At 34.3% G+C, this 15,446-nt stretch overlaps 6 non-coding genes across 6 annotated transcripts; all 6 read left to right on the top strand.

The window, feature by feature from the left end:
• Positions 1-1,444: 1,444 nt before the first annotated feature.
• On the top strand, positions 1,445-1,526 carry TRNAL-AAG (transfer RNA leucine (anticodon AAG)). The gene has a single exon. It is a non-coding gene; the product is annotated as a tRNA-Leu (tRNA).
• A 2,152-nt stretch (positions 1,527-3,678) lies between these two features.
• On the top strand, positions 3,679-3,760 carry TRNAL-AAG (transfer RNA leucine (anticodon AAG)). Its single transcript has one exon. It is a non-coding gene; the product is annotated as a tRNA-Leu (tRNA).
• Positions 3,761-5,029: 1,269 nt separating this feature from the next.
• TRNAL-AAG (transfer RNA leucine (anticodon AAG)) lies at positions 5,030-5,111 on the top strand. Its single transcript has one exon. It is a non-coding gene; the product is annotated as a tRNA-Leu (tRNA).
• Positions 5,112-6,365: 1,254 nt separating this feature from the next.
• On the top strand, positions 6,366-6,447 carry TRNAL-AAG (transfer RNA leucine (anticodon AAG)). Its single transcript has one exon. It is a non-coding gene; the product is annotated as a tRNA-Leu (tRNA).
• Positions 6,448-10,716: 4,269 nt separating this feature from the next.
• TRNAL-AAG (transfer RNA leucine (anticodon AAG)) lies at positions 10,717-10,798 on the top strand. The gene has a single exon. It is a non-coding gene; the product is annotated as a tRNA-Leu (tRNA).
• A 4,426-nt stretch (positions 10,799-15,224) lies between these two features.
• TRNAL-AAG (transfer RNA leucine (anticodon AAG)) lies at positions 15,225-15,306 on the top strand. The gene has a single exon. It is a non-coding gene; the product is annotated as a tRNA-Leu (tRNA).
• Positions 15,307-15,446: the final 140 nt, after the last annotated feature.

Genomic DNA, 15,446 nt, shown 5'->3' with positions numbered 1-15,446 from the left:
TATGAGATCTTGAAATGTTTTTGTACTTATTCTTATGATTTTGCTAGCATGCAAATTAGCATGTGATATAATCTTCTTTTGTATTTGTATGATTTAGCAGTTTTCAGTTAAGATAAAGACCGTTGATAGAATCTTTGTTTTTGCCTAATGTTTAGAGACATGCCCATTTTCCAAAATGTACTAATTTTAAATGTTGTCAAATGTACTTCACTTTCTCTAAGGGAGCTTAATTAACCATGCTGTTTAAGGTAGCATGGCCGAGTGGTCTAAGGTGCTGGATTTAGGCTCCAGTCTCTTTGGAGGCGTGGGTTCAAATCCCACTGCTGCCAACATATTGAGGTTTTGAAAACCTTTTCAGCTTATATTTATGATTTTGCTAATAGAAAAATTAGCATATTTTTGTATGAGTGCGTGCTTTGCTTTTTTGGAAAAGACAAAAGATAGAATCATTGCATTTTCCTTTTTGTTTAGAGACCTATCCATTTTCCACAATGCACAAGTTTAAAATGTAGTCAGATACACTAAACTTACTCTAAGGAAGCTCTTTTAATGATGCCTTAGGTAGCATGGCCAAGCGGTCTAAGGCGCTGGATTAAGGCTCCAGTTTCTTCGGAGGCGTGGGTTCAAATCCCACTGCTGCCAGTATTATGAGGTTTTGAGAACCCTTTGATCTAATTCTAAGTATTTTGTATTTCCATGAGTGTGTGCATTTCTGTTTTGGAAAAGACAGTTTTAGACTTTAGTTTAGAGACTTACCTAAATTTTTTACAGACTTGTGGGTTCAAATGCCACTAGTATGAGTTCTTTTAAACCTTTTTATCTTTTTCTTATAATTATGCTAACATGCAAAATTAGCATATGCTTTAAACCCACTGCTGCCAGTATTATGAGATCTTGAAATGTTTTTGTACTTATTCTTATGATTTTGCTAGCATGCAAATTAGCATGTGTGTAATCTTCTTTTGTATTTGTATGATTTAGCAGTTTTCAGTTAAGATAAAGACCGTTGATAGAATCTTTGTTTTTGCCTAATGTTTAGAGACATGCCCATTTTCCAAAATGTACTAATTTTAAATGTTGTCAAATGTACTTCACTTTCTCTAAGGAAGCTTAATTATCCATGCTGTTTAAGGTAGCATGGCTGAGTGGTCTAAGGCGCTGGATTTAGGCTCCAGTCTCTTTGGAGGCGTGGGTTCAAATCCCACTGCTGCCAACATATTGAGGTTTTGAAAACCTTTTCAGCTTATATTTGTGATTTTTGCTAACAGAAAAATTAGCATATTTTTGTATGAGTGCGTGCTTTGCTTTTTTGGAAAAGACAAAAGATAGAATCATTGCTTTTTCCTTTTTGTTTAGAGACTATCCATTTTCCACAATGCACAAGTTTAAAATGTAGTCAGATACACTAAACTTACTCTAAGGAAGCTCTTTTAATGATGCATTAGGTAGCATGGCCGAGCGGTCTAAGGCGCTGGATTAAGGCTCCAGTCTCTTCGGAGGCGTGGGTTCAAATCCCACTGCTGCCAGTATTATGAGGTTTTGAGAACCCTTTAATCTAATTCTGAGGATTTTGTATTTCCATGAGTGTGTGCATTTCTGTTTTGGAAAAGACAGTTTTAGACTTTAGTTTAGAGACTTACCTAAATTTTTTACAGACTTGTGGGTTCAAATGCCACTAGTATGAGTTCTTTTAAACCTTTTTATCTTATTTTTATAATTATGCTAACATGCAAAATTAGCATATGCTTTAAACCCACTGCTGCCAGTATTATGAGATCTTGAAATGTTTTTGTACTTATTCTCATGATTTTGCTAACATGCAAATTAGCATGTGATTTAATCTTCTTTTGTATTTGCATGATTTTCCAGTTTTCAGTTCAGATAAAGACTGTTGAAAGAATCCTTGCTTTTTTCTAATGTTTAGAGACATGGCCATTCAAATCCCACTGCTGCCATTATTATGAGGTTTTGAGAACCCTTTGATCTAATTCTTATGATTTTGTATTTTCATGAGTGTGTTAATTTCTGTTTAGGAAAAGACAGTTGAAAGAATCATTGATTTTTCCTATTGTTAAGAGACTTACCCATATTCCAACAGACTTGTGAGTTCAAATCCCACTGCTGCCACTAGTATGAGCTCTTTTAAACCTTTTTATCTCATTCTTATAATTATGCTAACATGCAAAATTAGCATATGCTTTAATCTCACTGCTGCCAGTATTATGAGATCTTGAAATGTTTTTGTACTTATTCTTATGATTTTGCTAGCATGCAAATTAGCATGTGTGTAATCTTCTTTTGTATTTGTATGATTTAGCAGTTTTCAGTTAAGATAAAGACCGTTGATAGAATCTTTGTTTTTGCCTAATGTTTAGAGACATGCCCATTTTCCAAAATGTACTAATTTTAAATGTTGTCAAATGTACTTCACTTTCTCTAAGGGAGCTTAATTAACCATGCTGTTTAAGGTAGCATGGCCGAGTGGTCTAAGGTGCTGGATTTAGGCTCCAGTCTCTTTGGAGGTGTGGGTTCAAATCCCACTGCTGCCAACATATTGAGGTTTTGAAAACCTTTTCAGCTTATATTTATGATTTTGCTAATAGAAAAATTAGCATATTTTTGTATGAGTGCGTGCTTTGCTTTTTTGGAAAAGACAAAAGATAGAATCATTGCTTTTTCCTTTTTGTTTAGAGACCTATCCATTTTCCACAATGCACAAGTTTAAAATGTAGTCAGATACACTAAACTTACTCTAAGGAAGCTCTTTTAATGATGCATTAGGTAGCATGGCCAAGCGGTCTAAGGCGCTGGATTAAGGCTCCAGTCTCTTTGGAGGCGTGGGTTCAAATCCCACTGCTGCCAGTATTATGAGGTTTTGAGAACCCTTTGATCTAATTCTGAGGATTTTGTATTTCCATGAGTGTGTGCATTTCTGTTTTGGAAAAGACAGTTGAAAGAATCATTGATTGTTCCTATTGTTTAGAGACTTACCTAAATTTTAACAGACTTGTGGGTTCAAATGCCACTAGTATGAGTTCTTTTAAACCTTTTTATCTTATTCTTATAATTATGCTAACATGCAAAATTAGCATATGCTTTAAACCCACTGCTGCCAGTATTATGAGATCTTGAAATGTTTTTGTACTTATTCTTATGATTTTGCTAGCATGCAAATTAGCATGTGTGTAATCTTCTTTTGTATTTGTATGATTTAGCAGTTTTCAGTTAAGATAAAGACCGTTGATAGAATCTTTGTTTTTGCCTATTGTTTAGAGACATGCCCATTTTCCAAAATGTACTAATTTTAAATGTTGTCAAATGTACTTCACTTTCTCTAAGGAAGCTTAATTAACCATGCTGTTTAAGGTAGCATGGCCGAGTGGTCTAAGGCGCTGGATTTAGGCTTCAGTCTCTTTGGAGGCGTGGGTTCAAATCCCACTGCTGCCAACATATTGAGGTTTTGAAAACTTTTTCAGCTTATATTTATGATTTTGCTAATAGAAAAATTAGCATATTTTTGTATGAGTGCGTGCTTTGCTTTTTTGGAAAAGACAAAAGATAGAATCATTGCTTTTTCCTTTTTGTTTAGAGACCTATCCATTTTCCACAATGCACAAGTTTAAAATGTAGTCAGATACACTAAACTTACTCTAAGGAAGCTCTTTTAATGATGCATTAGGTAGCATGGCCGAGCGGTCTAAGGCGCTGGATTAAGGCTCCAGTCTCTTCGGAGGCGTGGGTTCAAATCCCACTGCTGCCAGTATTATGAGGTTTTGAGAACCCTTTGATCTAATTCTGAGTATTTTGTATTTCCATGAGTGTGTGCATTTCTGTTTTGGAAAAGACAGTTGAAAGAATCATTGATTGTTCCTATTGTTTAGAGACTTACCTAAATTTTAACAGACTTGTGGGTTCAAATGCCACTAGTATGAGTTCTTTTAAACCTTTTTATCTTATTCTTATAATTATGCTAACATGCAAAATTAGCATATGCTTTAAACCCACTGCTGCCAGTATTATGAGATCTTGAAATGTTTTTGTACTTATTCTTATGATTTTGCTAACATGCAAATTAGCATGTGATTTAATCTTCTTTTGTATTTGCATGATTTTCCAGTTTTCAGTTCAGATAAAGACTGTTGAAAGAATCCTTGCTTTTTTCTAATGTTTAGAGACATGCCCATTCAAATCCCACTGCTGCCATTATTATGAGGTTTTGAGAACCCTTTGATCTAATTCTTATGATTTTGTATTTTCATGAGTGTGTTAATTTCTGTTTAGGAAAAGACAGTTGAAAGAATCATTGATTTTTCCTATTGTTAAGAGACTTACCCATATTCCAACAGACTTGTGAGTTCAAATCCCACTGCTGCCACTAGTATGAGTTCTTTTAAACCTTTTTATCTCATTCTTATAATTATGCTAACATGCAAAATTAGCATATGCTTTAATCTCACTGCTGCCAGTATTATGAGATCTTGAAATGTTTTTGTACTTATTCTTATGATTTTGCTAGCATGCAAATTAGCATGTGATATAATCTTCTTTTGTATTTGTATGATTTAGCAGTTTTCAGTTAAGATAAAGACCGTTGATAGAATCTTTGTTTTTGCCTAATGTTTAGAGACATGCCCATTTTCCAAAATGTACTAATTTTAAATGTTGTCAAATGTACTTCACTTTCTCTAAGGAAGCTTAATTAACCATGCTGTTTAAGGTAGCATGGCCGAGTGGTCTAAGGCGCTGGATTTAGGCTCCAGTCTCTTTGGAGGCGTGGGTTCAAATCCCACTGCTGCTAACATATTGAGGTTTTGAAAACCTTTTCAGCTTATATTTATGATTTTGCTAATAGAAAAATTAGCATATTTTTGTATGAGTGCGTGCTTTGCTTTTTTGGAAAAGACAAAAGATAGAATCATTGCTTTTTCCTTTTTGTTTAGAGACCTATCCATTTTCCACAATTCACAAGTTTAAAATGTAGTCAGATACACTAAACTTACTCTCAGGAAGCTCTTTTAATGATGCATTAGGTAGCATGGCCGAGCGGTCTAAGGCGCTGGATTAAGGCTCCAGTCTCTTTGGAGGCGTGGGTTCAAATCCCACTGCTGCCAGTATTATGAGGTTTTGAGAACCCTTTGATCTAATTCTGAGGATTTTGTATTTCCATGAGTGTGTGCATTTCTGTTTTGGAAAAGACAGTTTTAGACTTTAGTTTAGAGACTTACCTAAATTTTAACAGACTTGTGGGTTCAAATGCCACTAGTATGAGTTCTTTTAAACCTTTTTATCTTATTCTTATAATTATGCTAACATGCAAAATTAGCATATGCTTTAAACCCACTGCTGCCAGTATTATGAGATCTTGAAATGTTTTTGTACTTATTCTTATGATTTTGCTAACATGCAAATTAGCATGTGATTTAATCTTCTTTTGTATTTGCATGATTTTCCAGTTTTCAGTTCAGATAAAGACTGTTGAAAGAATCCTTGCTTTTATCTAATGTTTAGAGACATGCCCATTCAAATCCCACTGCTGCCATTATTATGAGGTTTTGAGAACCCTTTGATATAATTCTTATGATTTTGTATTTTCATGAGTGTGTTAATTTCTGTTTAGGAAGAGACAGTTGAAAGAATCTTTGATTTTTCCTATTGTTAAGAGACTTACCCATATTCCAACAGACTTGTGAGTTCAAATCCCACTGCTGCCACTAGTATGAGTTCTTTTAAACCTTTTTATCTCATTCTTATAATTATGCTAACATGCAAAATTAGCATATGCTTTAATCTCACTGCTGCCAGTATAATGAGATCTTGAAATGTTTTTGTACTTATTCTTATGATTTTGCTAGCATGCAAATTAGCATGTGATATAATCTTCTTTTGTATTTGTATGATTTAGCAGTTTTCAGTTAAGATAAAGACCGTTGATAGAATCTTTGTTTTTGCCTAATGTTTAGAGACATGCCCATTTTCCAAAATGTACTAATTTTAAATGTTGTCAAATGTACTTCACTTTCTCTAAGGAAGCTTAATTAACCATGCTGTTTAAGGTAGCATGGCCGAGTGGTCTAAGGCGCTGGATTTAGGCTCCAGTCTCTTTGGAGGCGTGGGTTCAAATCCCACTGCTGCTAACATATTGAGGTTTTGAAAACCTTTTCAGCTTATATTTATGATTTTGCTAATAGAAAAATTAGCATATTTTTGTATGAGTGCGTGCTTTGCTTTTTTGGAAAAGACAAAAGATAGAATCATTGCTTTTTCCTTTTTGTTTAGAGACCTATCCATTTTCCACAATTCACAAGTTTAAAATGTAGTCAGATACACTAAACTTACTCTCAGGAAGCTCTTTTAATGATGCATTAGGTAGCATGGCCGAGCGGTCTAAGGCGCTGGATTAAGGCTCCAGTCTCTTTGGAGGCGTGGGTTCAAATCCCACTGCTGCCAGTATTATGAGGTTTTGAGAACCCTTTGATCTAATTCTGAGGATTTTGTATTTCCATGAGTGTGTGCATTTCTGTTTTGGAAAAGACAGTTTTAGACTTTAGTTTAGAGACTTACCTAAATTTTAACAGACTTGTGGGTTCAAATGCCACTAGTATGAGTTCTTTTAAACCTTTTTATCTTATTCTTATAATTATGCTAACATGCAAAATTAGCATATGCTTTAAACCCACTGCTGCCAGTATTATGAGATCTTGAAATGTTTTTGTACTTATTCTTATGATTTTGCTAACATGCAAATTAGCATGTGATTTAATCTTCTTTTGTATTTGCATGATTTTCCAGTTTTCAGTTCAGATAAAGACTGTTGAAAGAATCCTTGCTTTTTTCTAATGTTTAGAGACATGCCCATTCAAATCCCACTGCTGCCATTATTATGAGGTTTTGAGAACCCTTTGATCTAATTCTTATGATTTTGTATTTTCATGAGTGTGTTAATTTCTGTTTAGGAAGAGACAGTTGAAAGAATCTTTGATTTTTCCTATTGTTAAGAGACTTACCCATATTCCAACAGACTTGTGAGTTCAAATCCCACTGCTGCCACTAGTATGAGTTCTTTTAAACCTTTTTATCTCATTCTTATAATTATGCTAACATGCAAAATTAGCATATGCTTTAATCTCACTGCTGCCAGTATAATGAGATCTTGAAATGTTTTTGTACTTATTCTTATGATTTTGCTAGCATGCAAATTAGCATGTGATATAATCTTCTTTTGTATTTGTATGATTTAGCAGTTTTCAGTTAAGATAAAGACCGTTGATAGAATCTTTGTTTTTGCCTAATGTTTAGAGACATGCCCATTTTCCAAAATGTACTAATTTTAAATGTTGTCAAATGTACTTCACTTTCTCTAAGGAAGCTTAATTAACCATGCTGTTTAAGGTAGCATGGCCGAGTGGTCTAAGGCGCTGGATTTAGGCTTCAGTCTCTTTGGAGGCGTGGGTTCAAATCCCACTGCTGCCAACATATTGAGGTTTTGAAAACTTTTTCAGCTTATATTTATGATTTTGCTAATAGAAAAATTAGCATATTTTTGTATGAGTGCGTGCTTTGCTTTTTTGGAAAAGACAAAAGATAGAATCATTGCTTTTTCCTTTTTGTTTAGAGACCTATCCATTTTCCACAATGCACAAGTTTAAAATGTAGTCAGATACACTAAACTTACTCTAAGGAAGCTCTTTTAATGATGCATTAGGTAGCATGGCCGAGCGGTCTAAGGCGCTGGATTAAGGCTTCAGTCTCTTTGGAGGCGTGGGTTCAAATCCCACTGCTGCCAACATATTGAGGTTTTGAAAACTTTTTCAGCTTATATTTATGATTTTGCTAATAGAAAAATTAGCATATTTTTGTATGAGTGCGTGCTTTGCTTTTTTGGAAAAGACAAAAGATAGAATCATTGCTTTTTCCTTTTTGTTTAGAGACCTATCCATTTTCCACAATGCACAAGTTTAAAATGTAGTCAGATACACTAAACTTACTCTAAGGAAGCTCTTTTAATGATGCATTAGGTAGCATGGCCGAGCGGTCTAAGGCGCTGGATTAAGGCTCCAGTCTCTTCGGAGGCGTGGGTTCAAATCCCGCTGCTGCTAGTATTATGAGGTTTTGAGAACCCTTTGATCTAATTCTGAGTATTTTGTATTTCCATGAGTGTGTGCATTTCTGTTTTGGAAAAGACAGTTGAAAGAATCATTGATTGTTCCTATTGTTTAGAGACTTACCTAAATTTTAACAGACTTGTGGGTTCAAATGCCACTAGTATGAGTTCTTTTAAACCTTTTTATCTTATTCTTATAATTATGCTAACATGCAAAATTAGCATATGCTTTAAACCCACTGCTGCCAGTATTATGAGATCTTGAAATGTTTTTGTACTTATTCTTATGATTTTGCTAACATGCAAATTAGCATGTGATTTAATCTTCTTTTGTATTTGCATGATTTTCCAGTTTTCAGTTCAGATAAAGACTGTTGAAAGAATCCTTGCTTTTTTCTAATGTTTAGAGACATGCCCATTCAAATCCCACTGCTGCCATTATTATGAGGTTTTGAGAACCCTTTGATCTAATTCTTATGATTTTGTATTTTCATGAGTGTGTTAATTTCTGTTTAGGAAAAGACAGTTGAAAGAATCATTGATTTTTCCTATTGTTAAGAGACTTACCCATATTCCAACAGACTTGTGAGTTCAAATCCCACTGCTGCCACTAGTATGAGTTCTTTTAAACCTTTTTATCTCATTCTTATAATTATGCTAACATGCAAAATTAGCATATGCTTTAATCTCACTGCTGCCAGTATAATGAGATCTTGAAATGTTTTTGTATTTATTCTTATGATTTTGCTAGCATGCAAATTAGCATGTGATATAATCTTCTTTTGTATTTGTATGATTTAGCAGTTTTCAGTTAAGATAAAGACCGTTGATAGAATCTTTGTTTTTGCCTAATGTTTAGAGACATGCCCATTTTCCAAAATGTACTAATTTTAAATGTTGTCAAATGTACTTCACTTTCTCTAAGGAAGCTTAATTAACCATGCTGTTTAAGGTAGCATGGCCGAGTGGTCTAAGGCGCTGGATTTAGGCTTCAGTCTCTTTGGAGGCGTGGGTTCAAATCCCACTGCTGCCAACATATTGAGGTTTTGAAAACTTTTTCAGCTTATATTTATGATTTTGCTAATAGAAAAATTAGCATATTTTTGTATGAGTGCGTGCTTTGCTTTTTTGGAAAAGACAAAAGATAGAATCATTGCTTTTTCCTTTTTGTTTAGAGACCTATCCATTTTCCACAATGCACAAGTTTAAAATGTAGTCAGATACACTAAACTTACTCTAAGGAAGCTCTTTTAATGATGCATTAGGTAGCATGGCCGAGCGGTCTAAGGCGCTGGATTAAGGCTCCAGTCTCTTCGGAGGCGTGGGTTCAAATCCCGCTGCTGCTAGTATTATGAGGTTTTGAGAACCCTTTGATCTAATTCTGAGTATTTTGTATTTCCATGAGTGTGTGCATTTCTGTTTTGGAAAAGACAGTTGAAAGAATCATTGATTGTTCCTATTGTTTAGAGACTTACCTAAATTTTAACAGACTTGTGGGTTCAAATGCCACTAGTATGAGTTCTTTTAAACCTTTTTATCTTATTCTTATAATTATGCTAACATGCAAAATTAGCATATGCTTTAAACCCACTGCTGCCAGTATTATGAGATCTTGAAATGTTTTTGTACTTATTCTTATGATTTTGCTAACATGCAAATTAGCATGTGATTTAATCTTCTTTTGTATTTGCATGATTTTCCAGTTTTCAGTTCAGATAAAGACTGTTGAAAGAATCCTTGCTTTTTTCTAATGTTTAGAGACATGCCCATTCAAATCCCACTGCTGCCATTATTATGAGGTTTTGAGAACCCTTTGATCTAATTCTTATGATTTTGTATTTTCATGAGTGTGTTAATTTCTGTTTAGGAAAAGACAGTTGAAAGAATCATTGATTTTTCCTATTGTTAAGAGACTTACCCATATTCCAACAGACTTGTGAGTTCAAATCCCACTGCTGCCACTAGTATGAGTTCTTTTAAACCTTTTTATCTCATTCTTATAATTATGCTAACATGCAAAATTAGCATATGCTTTAATCTCACTGCTGCCAGTATTATGAGATCTTGAAATGTTTTTGTACTTATTCTTATGATTTTGCTAGCATGCAAATTAGCATGTGATATAATCTTCTTTTGTATTTGTATGATTTAGCAGTTTTCAGTTAAGATAAAGACCGTTGATAGAATCTTTGTTTTTGCCTAATGTTTAGAGACATGCCCATTTTCCAAAATGTACTAATTTTAAATGTTGTCAAATGTACTTCACTTTCTCTAAGGAAGCTTAATTAACCATGCTGTTTAAGGTAGCATGGCCGAGTGGTCTAAGGCGCTGGATTTAGGCTCCAGTCTCTTTGGAGGCGTGGGTTCAAATCCCACTGCTGCTAACATATTGAGGTTTTGAAAACCTTTTCAGCTTATATTTATGATTTTGCTAATAGAAAAATTAGCATATTTTTGTATGAGTGCGTGCTTTGCTTTTTTGGAAAAGACAAAAGATAGAATCATTGCTTTTTCCTTTTTGTTTAGAGACCTATCCATTTTCCACAATTCACAAGTTTAAAATGTAGTCAGATACACTAAACTTACTCTCAGGAAGCTCTTTTAATGATGCATTAGGTAGCATGGCCGAGCGGTCTAAGGCGCTGGATTAAGGCTCCAGTCTCTTTGGAGGCGTGGGTTCAAATCCCACTGCTGCCAGTATTATGAGGTTTTGAGAACCCTTTGATCTAATTCTGAGGATTTTGTATTTCCATGAGTGTGTGCATTTCTGTTTTGGAAAAGACAGTTTTAGACTTTAGTTTAGAGACTTACCTAAATTTTAACAGACTTGTGGGTTCAAATGCCACTAGGTTTTGAGAACCCTTTGATCTAATTCTGAGTATTTTGTATTTCCATGAGTGTGTGCATTTCTGTTTTGGAAAAGACAGTTGAAAGAATCATTGATTGTTCCTATTGTTTAGAGACTTACCTAAATTTTAACAGACTTGTGGGTTCAAATGCCACTAGTATGAGTTCTTTTAAACCTTTTTATCTTATTCTTATAATTATGCTAACATGCAAAATTAGCATATGCTTTAAACCCACTGCTGCCAGTATTATGAGATCTTGAAATGTTTTTGTACTTATTCTTATGATTTTGCTAACATGCAAATTAGCATGTGATTTAATCTTCTTTTGTATTTGCATGATTTTCCAGTTTTCAGTTCAGATAAAGACTGTTGAAAGAATCCTTGCTTTTTTCTAATGTTTAGAGACATGCCCATTCAAATGCCACTGCTGCCATTATTATGAGGTTTTGAGAACCCTTTGATCTAATTCTTATGATTTTGTATTTTCATGAGTGTGTTAATTTCTGTTTAGGAAGAGACAGTTGAAAGAATCTTTGATTTTTCCTATTGTTAAGAGACTTACCCATATTCCAACAGACTTGTGAGTTCAAATCCCACTGCTGCCACTAGTATGAGTTCTTTTAAACCTTTTTATCTTATTCTTATAATTATGCTAACATGCAAAATTAGCATATGCTTTAAACCCACTGCTGCCAGTATTATGAGATCTTGAAATGTTTTTGTACTTATTCTTATGATTTTGCTAGCATGCAAATTAGCATGTGATTTAATCTTCTTTTGTATTTGCATGATTTTGCAGTTTTCAGTTCAGATAAAGACTGTTGAAAGAATCCTTGCTTTTTTCTAATGTTTAGAGACATGCCTATTTTCCAAAATGTACTAATTTTAAATGTTGTCAAATGTACTTCACTTTCTCTAAGGAAGCTTAATTAACCATGCTGTTTAGGGTAGCATGGCCGAGTGGTCTAAGGCGCTGGCTTTAGGCTCCAGTCTCTTTGGAGGCGTGGGTTCAAATCCCACTGCTGCCAACATATTGAGGTTTTGAAAACCTTTTCAGCTTATATTTATGATTTTGCTAACAGAAAAATTAGCATATTTTTGTATGAGTGCGTGCTTTGCTTTTTTGGAAAAGACAAAAGATAGAATCATTGCTTTTTCCTTTTTGTTTAGAGACCTATCCATTTTCCACAATGCACAAGTTTAAAATGTAGTCAGATACACGAAACTTACTCTAAGGAAGCTCTTTTAATGATGCATTAGGTAGCATGGCCGAGCGGTCTAAGGCGCTGGATTAAGGCTCCAGTCTCTTAGGAGGCGTGGGTTCAAATCACACTGCTGCCAGTATTATGAGGTTTTGAGAACCCTTTGATCTAATTCTGAGTATTTTGTATTTCCATGAGTGTGTGCATTTCTGTTTTGGAAAAGACAGTTGAAAGAATCATTGATTGTTCCTATTGTTTAGAGACTTACCTAAATTTTAACAGACTTGTGGGTTCAAATGCCACTAGTATGAGTTCTTTTAAACCTTTTTATCTTATTCTTATAATTATGCTAACATGCAAAATTAGCATATGCTTTAAACCCACTGCTGCCAGTATTATGAGATCTTGAAATGTTTTTGTACTTATTCTTATGATTTTGCTAACATGCAAATTAGCATGTGATTTAATCTTCTTTTGTATTTGCATGATTTTCCAGTTTTCAGTTCAGATAAAGACTGTTGAAAGAATCCTTGCTTTTTTCTAATGTTTAGAGACATGCCCATTCAAATCCCACTGCTGCCATTATTATGAGGTTTTGAGAACCCTTTGATCTAATTCTTATGATTTTGTATTTTCATGAGTGTGTTAATTTCTGTTTAGGAAGAGACAGTTGAAAGAATCTTTGATTTTTCCTATTGTTAAGAGACTTACCCATATTCCAACAGACTTGTGAGTTCAAATCCCACTGCTGCCACTAGTATGAGTTCTTTTAAACCTTTTTATCTCATTCTTATAATTATGCTAACATGCAAAATTAGCATATGCTTTAATCTCACTGCTGCCAGTATAATGAGATCTTGAAATGTTTTTGTACTTATTCTTATGATTTTGCTAGCATGCAAATTAGCATGTGATATAATCTTCTTTTGTATTTGTATGATTTAGCAGTTTTCAGTTAAGATAAAGACCGTTGATAGAATCTTTGTTTTTGCCTAATGTTTAGAGACATGCCCATTTTCCAAAATGTACTAATTTTAAATGTTGTCAAATGTACTTCACTTTCTCTAAGGAAGCTTAATTAACCATGCTGTTTAAGGTAGCATGGCCGAGTGGTCTAAGGCGCTGGATTTAGGCTTCAGTCTCTTTGGAGGCGTGGGTTCAAATCCCACTGCTGCCAACATATTGAGGTTTTGAAAACTTTTTCAGCTTATATTTATGATTTTGCTAATAGAAAAATTAGCATATTTTTGTATGAGTGCGTGCTTTGCTTTTTTGGAAAAGACAAAAGATAGAATCATTGCTTTTTCCTTTTTGTTTAGAGACCTATCCATTTTCCACAATGCACAAGTTTAAAATGTAGTCAGATACACTAAACTTACTCTAAGGAAGCTCTTTTAATGATGCATTAGGTAGCATGGCCGAGCGGTCTAAGGCGCTGGATTAAGGCTTCAGTCTCTTTGGAGGCGTGGGTTCAAATCCCACTGCTGCCAACATATTGAGGTTTTGAAAACTTTTTCAGCTTATATTTATGATTTTGCTAATAGAAAAATTAGCATATTTTTGTATGAGTGCGTGCTTTGCTTTTTTGGAAAAGACAAAAGATAGAATCATTGCTTTTTCCTTTTTGTTTAGAGACCTATCCATTTTCCACAATGCACAAGTTTAAAATGTAGTCAGATACACTAAACTTACTCTAAGGAAGCTCTTTTAATGATGCATTAGGTAGCATGGCCGAGCGGTCTAAGGCGCTGGATTAAGGCTCCAGTCTCTTCGGAGGCGTGGGTTCAAATCCCGCTGCTGCTAGTATTATGAGGTTTTGAGAACCCTTTGATCTAATTCTGAGTATTTTGTATTTCCATGAGTGTGTGCATTTCTGTTTTGGAAAAGACAGTTGAAAGAATCATTGATTGTTCCTATTGTTTAGAGACTTACCTAAATTTTAACAGACTTGTGGGTTCAAATGCCACTAGTATGAGTTCTTTTAAACCTTTTTATCTTATTCTTATAATTATGCTAACATGCAAAATTAGCATATGCTTTAAACCCACTGCTGCCAGTATTATGAGATCTTGAAATGTTTTTGTACTTATTCTTATGATTTTGCTAACATGCAAATTAGCATGTGATTTAATCTTCTTTTGTATTTGCATGATTTTCCAGTTTTCAGTTCAGATAAAGACTGTTGAAAGAATCCTTGCTTTTTTCTAATGTTTAGAGACATGCCCATTCAAATCCCACTGCTGCCATTATTATGAGGTTTTGAGAACCCTTTGATCTAATTCTTATGATTTTGTATTTTCATGAGTGTGTTAATTTCTGTTTAGGAAAAGACAGTTGAAAGAATCATTGATTTTTCCTATTGTTAAGAGACTTACCCATATTCCAACAGACTTGTGAGTTCAAATCCCACTGCTGCCACTAGTATGAGTTCTTTTAAACCTTTTTATCTCATTCTTATAATTATGCTAACATGCAAAATTAGCATATGCTTTAATCTCACTGCTGCCAGTATAATGAGATCTTGAAATGTTTTTGTATTTATTCTTATGATTTTGCTAGCATGCAAATTAGCATGTGATATAATCTTCTTTTGTATTTGTATGATTTAGCAGTTTTCAGTTAAGATAAAGACCGTTGATAGAATCTTTGTTTTTGCCTAATGTTTAGAGACATGCCCATTTTCCAAAATGTACTAATTTTAAATGTTGTCAAATGTACTTCACTTTCTCTAAGGAAGCTTAATTAACCATGCTGTTTAAGGTAGCATGGCCGAGTGGTCTAAGGCGCTGGATTTAGGCTCCAGTCTCTTTGGAGGCGTGGGTTCAAATCCCACTGCTGCTAACATATTGAGGTTTTGAAAACCTTTTCAGCTTATATTTATGATTTTGCTAATAGAAAAATTAGCATATTTTTGTATGAGTGCGTGCTTTGCTTTTTTGGAAAAGACAAAAGATAGAATCATTGCTTTTTCCTTTTTGTTTAGAGACCTATCCATTTTCCACAATTCACAAGTTTAAAATGTAGTCAGATACACTAAACTTACTCTCAGGAAGCTCTTTTAATGATGCATTAGGTAGCATGGCCGAGCGGTCTAAGGCGCTGGATTAAGGCTCCAGTCTCTTTGGAGGCGTGGGTTCAAATCCCACTGCTGCCAGTATTATGAGGTTTTGAGAACCCTTTGATCTAATTCTGAGGATTTTGTATTTCCATGAGTGTGTGCATTTCTGTTTTGGAAAAGACAGTTTTAGACTTTAGTTTAGAGACTTACCTAAATTTTAACAGACTTGTGGGTTC

The sequence above is a fragment of the Ranitomeya variabilis genome, chromosome 5 (genome assembly GCF_051348905.1).
Source record: "Ranitomeya variabilis isolate aRanVar5 chromosome 5, aRanVar5.hap1, whole genome shotgun sequence".
In the NCBI taxonomy this organism is placed as follows: Eukaryota; Metazoa; Chordata; class Amphibia; order Anura; family Dendrobatidae; genus Ranitomeya; species Ranitomeya variabilis.
This window is presented reverse-complemented; position numbering and strand designations above follow the sequence as displayed.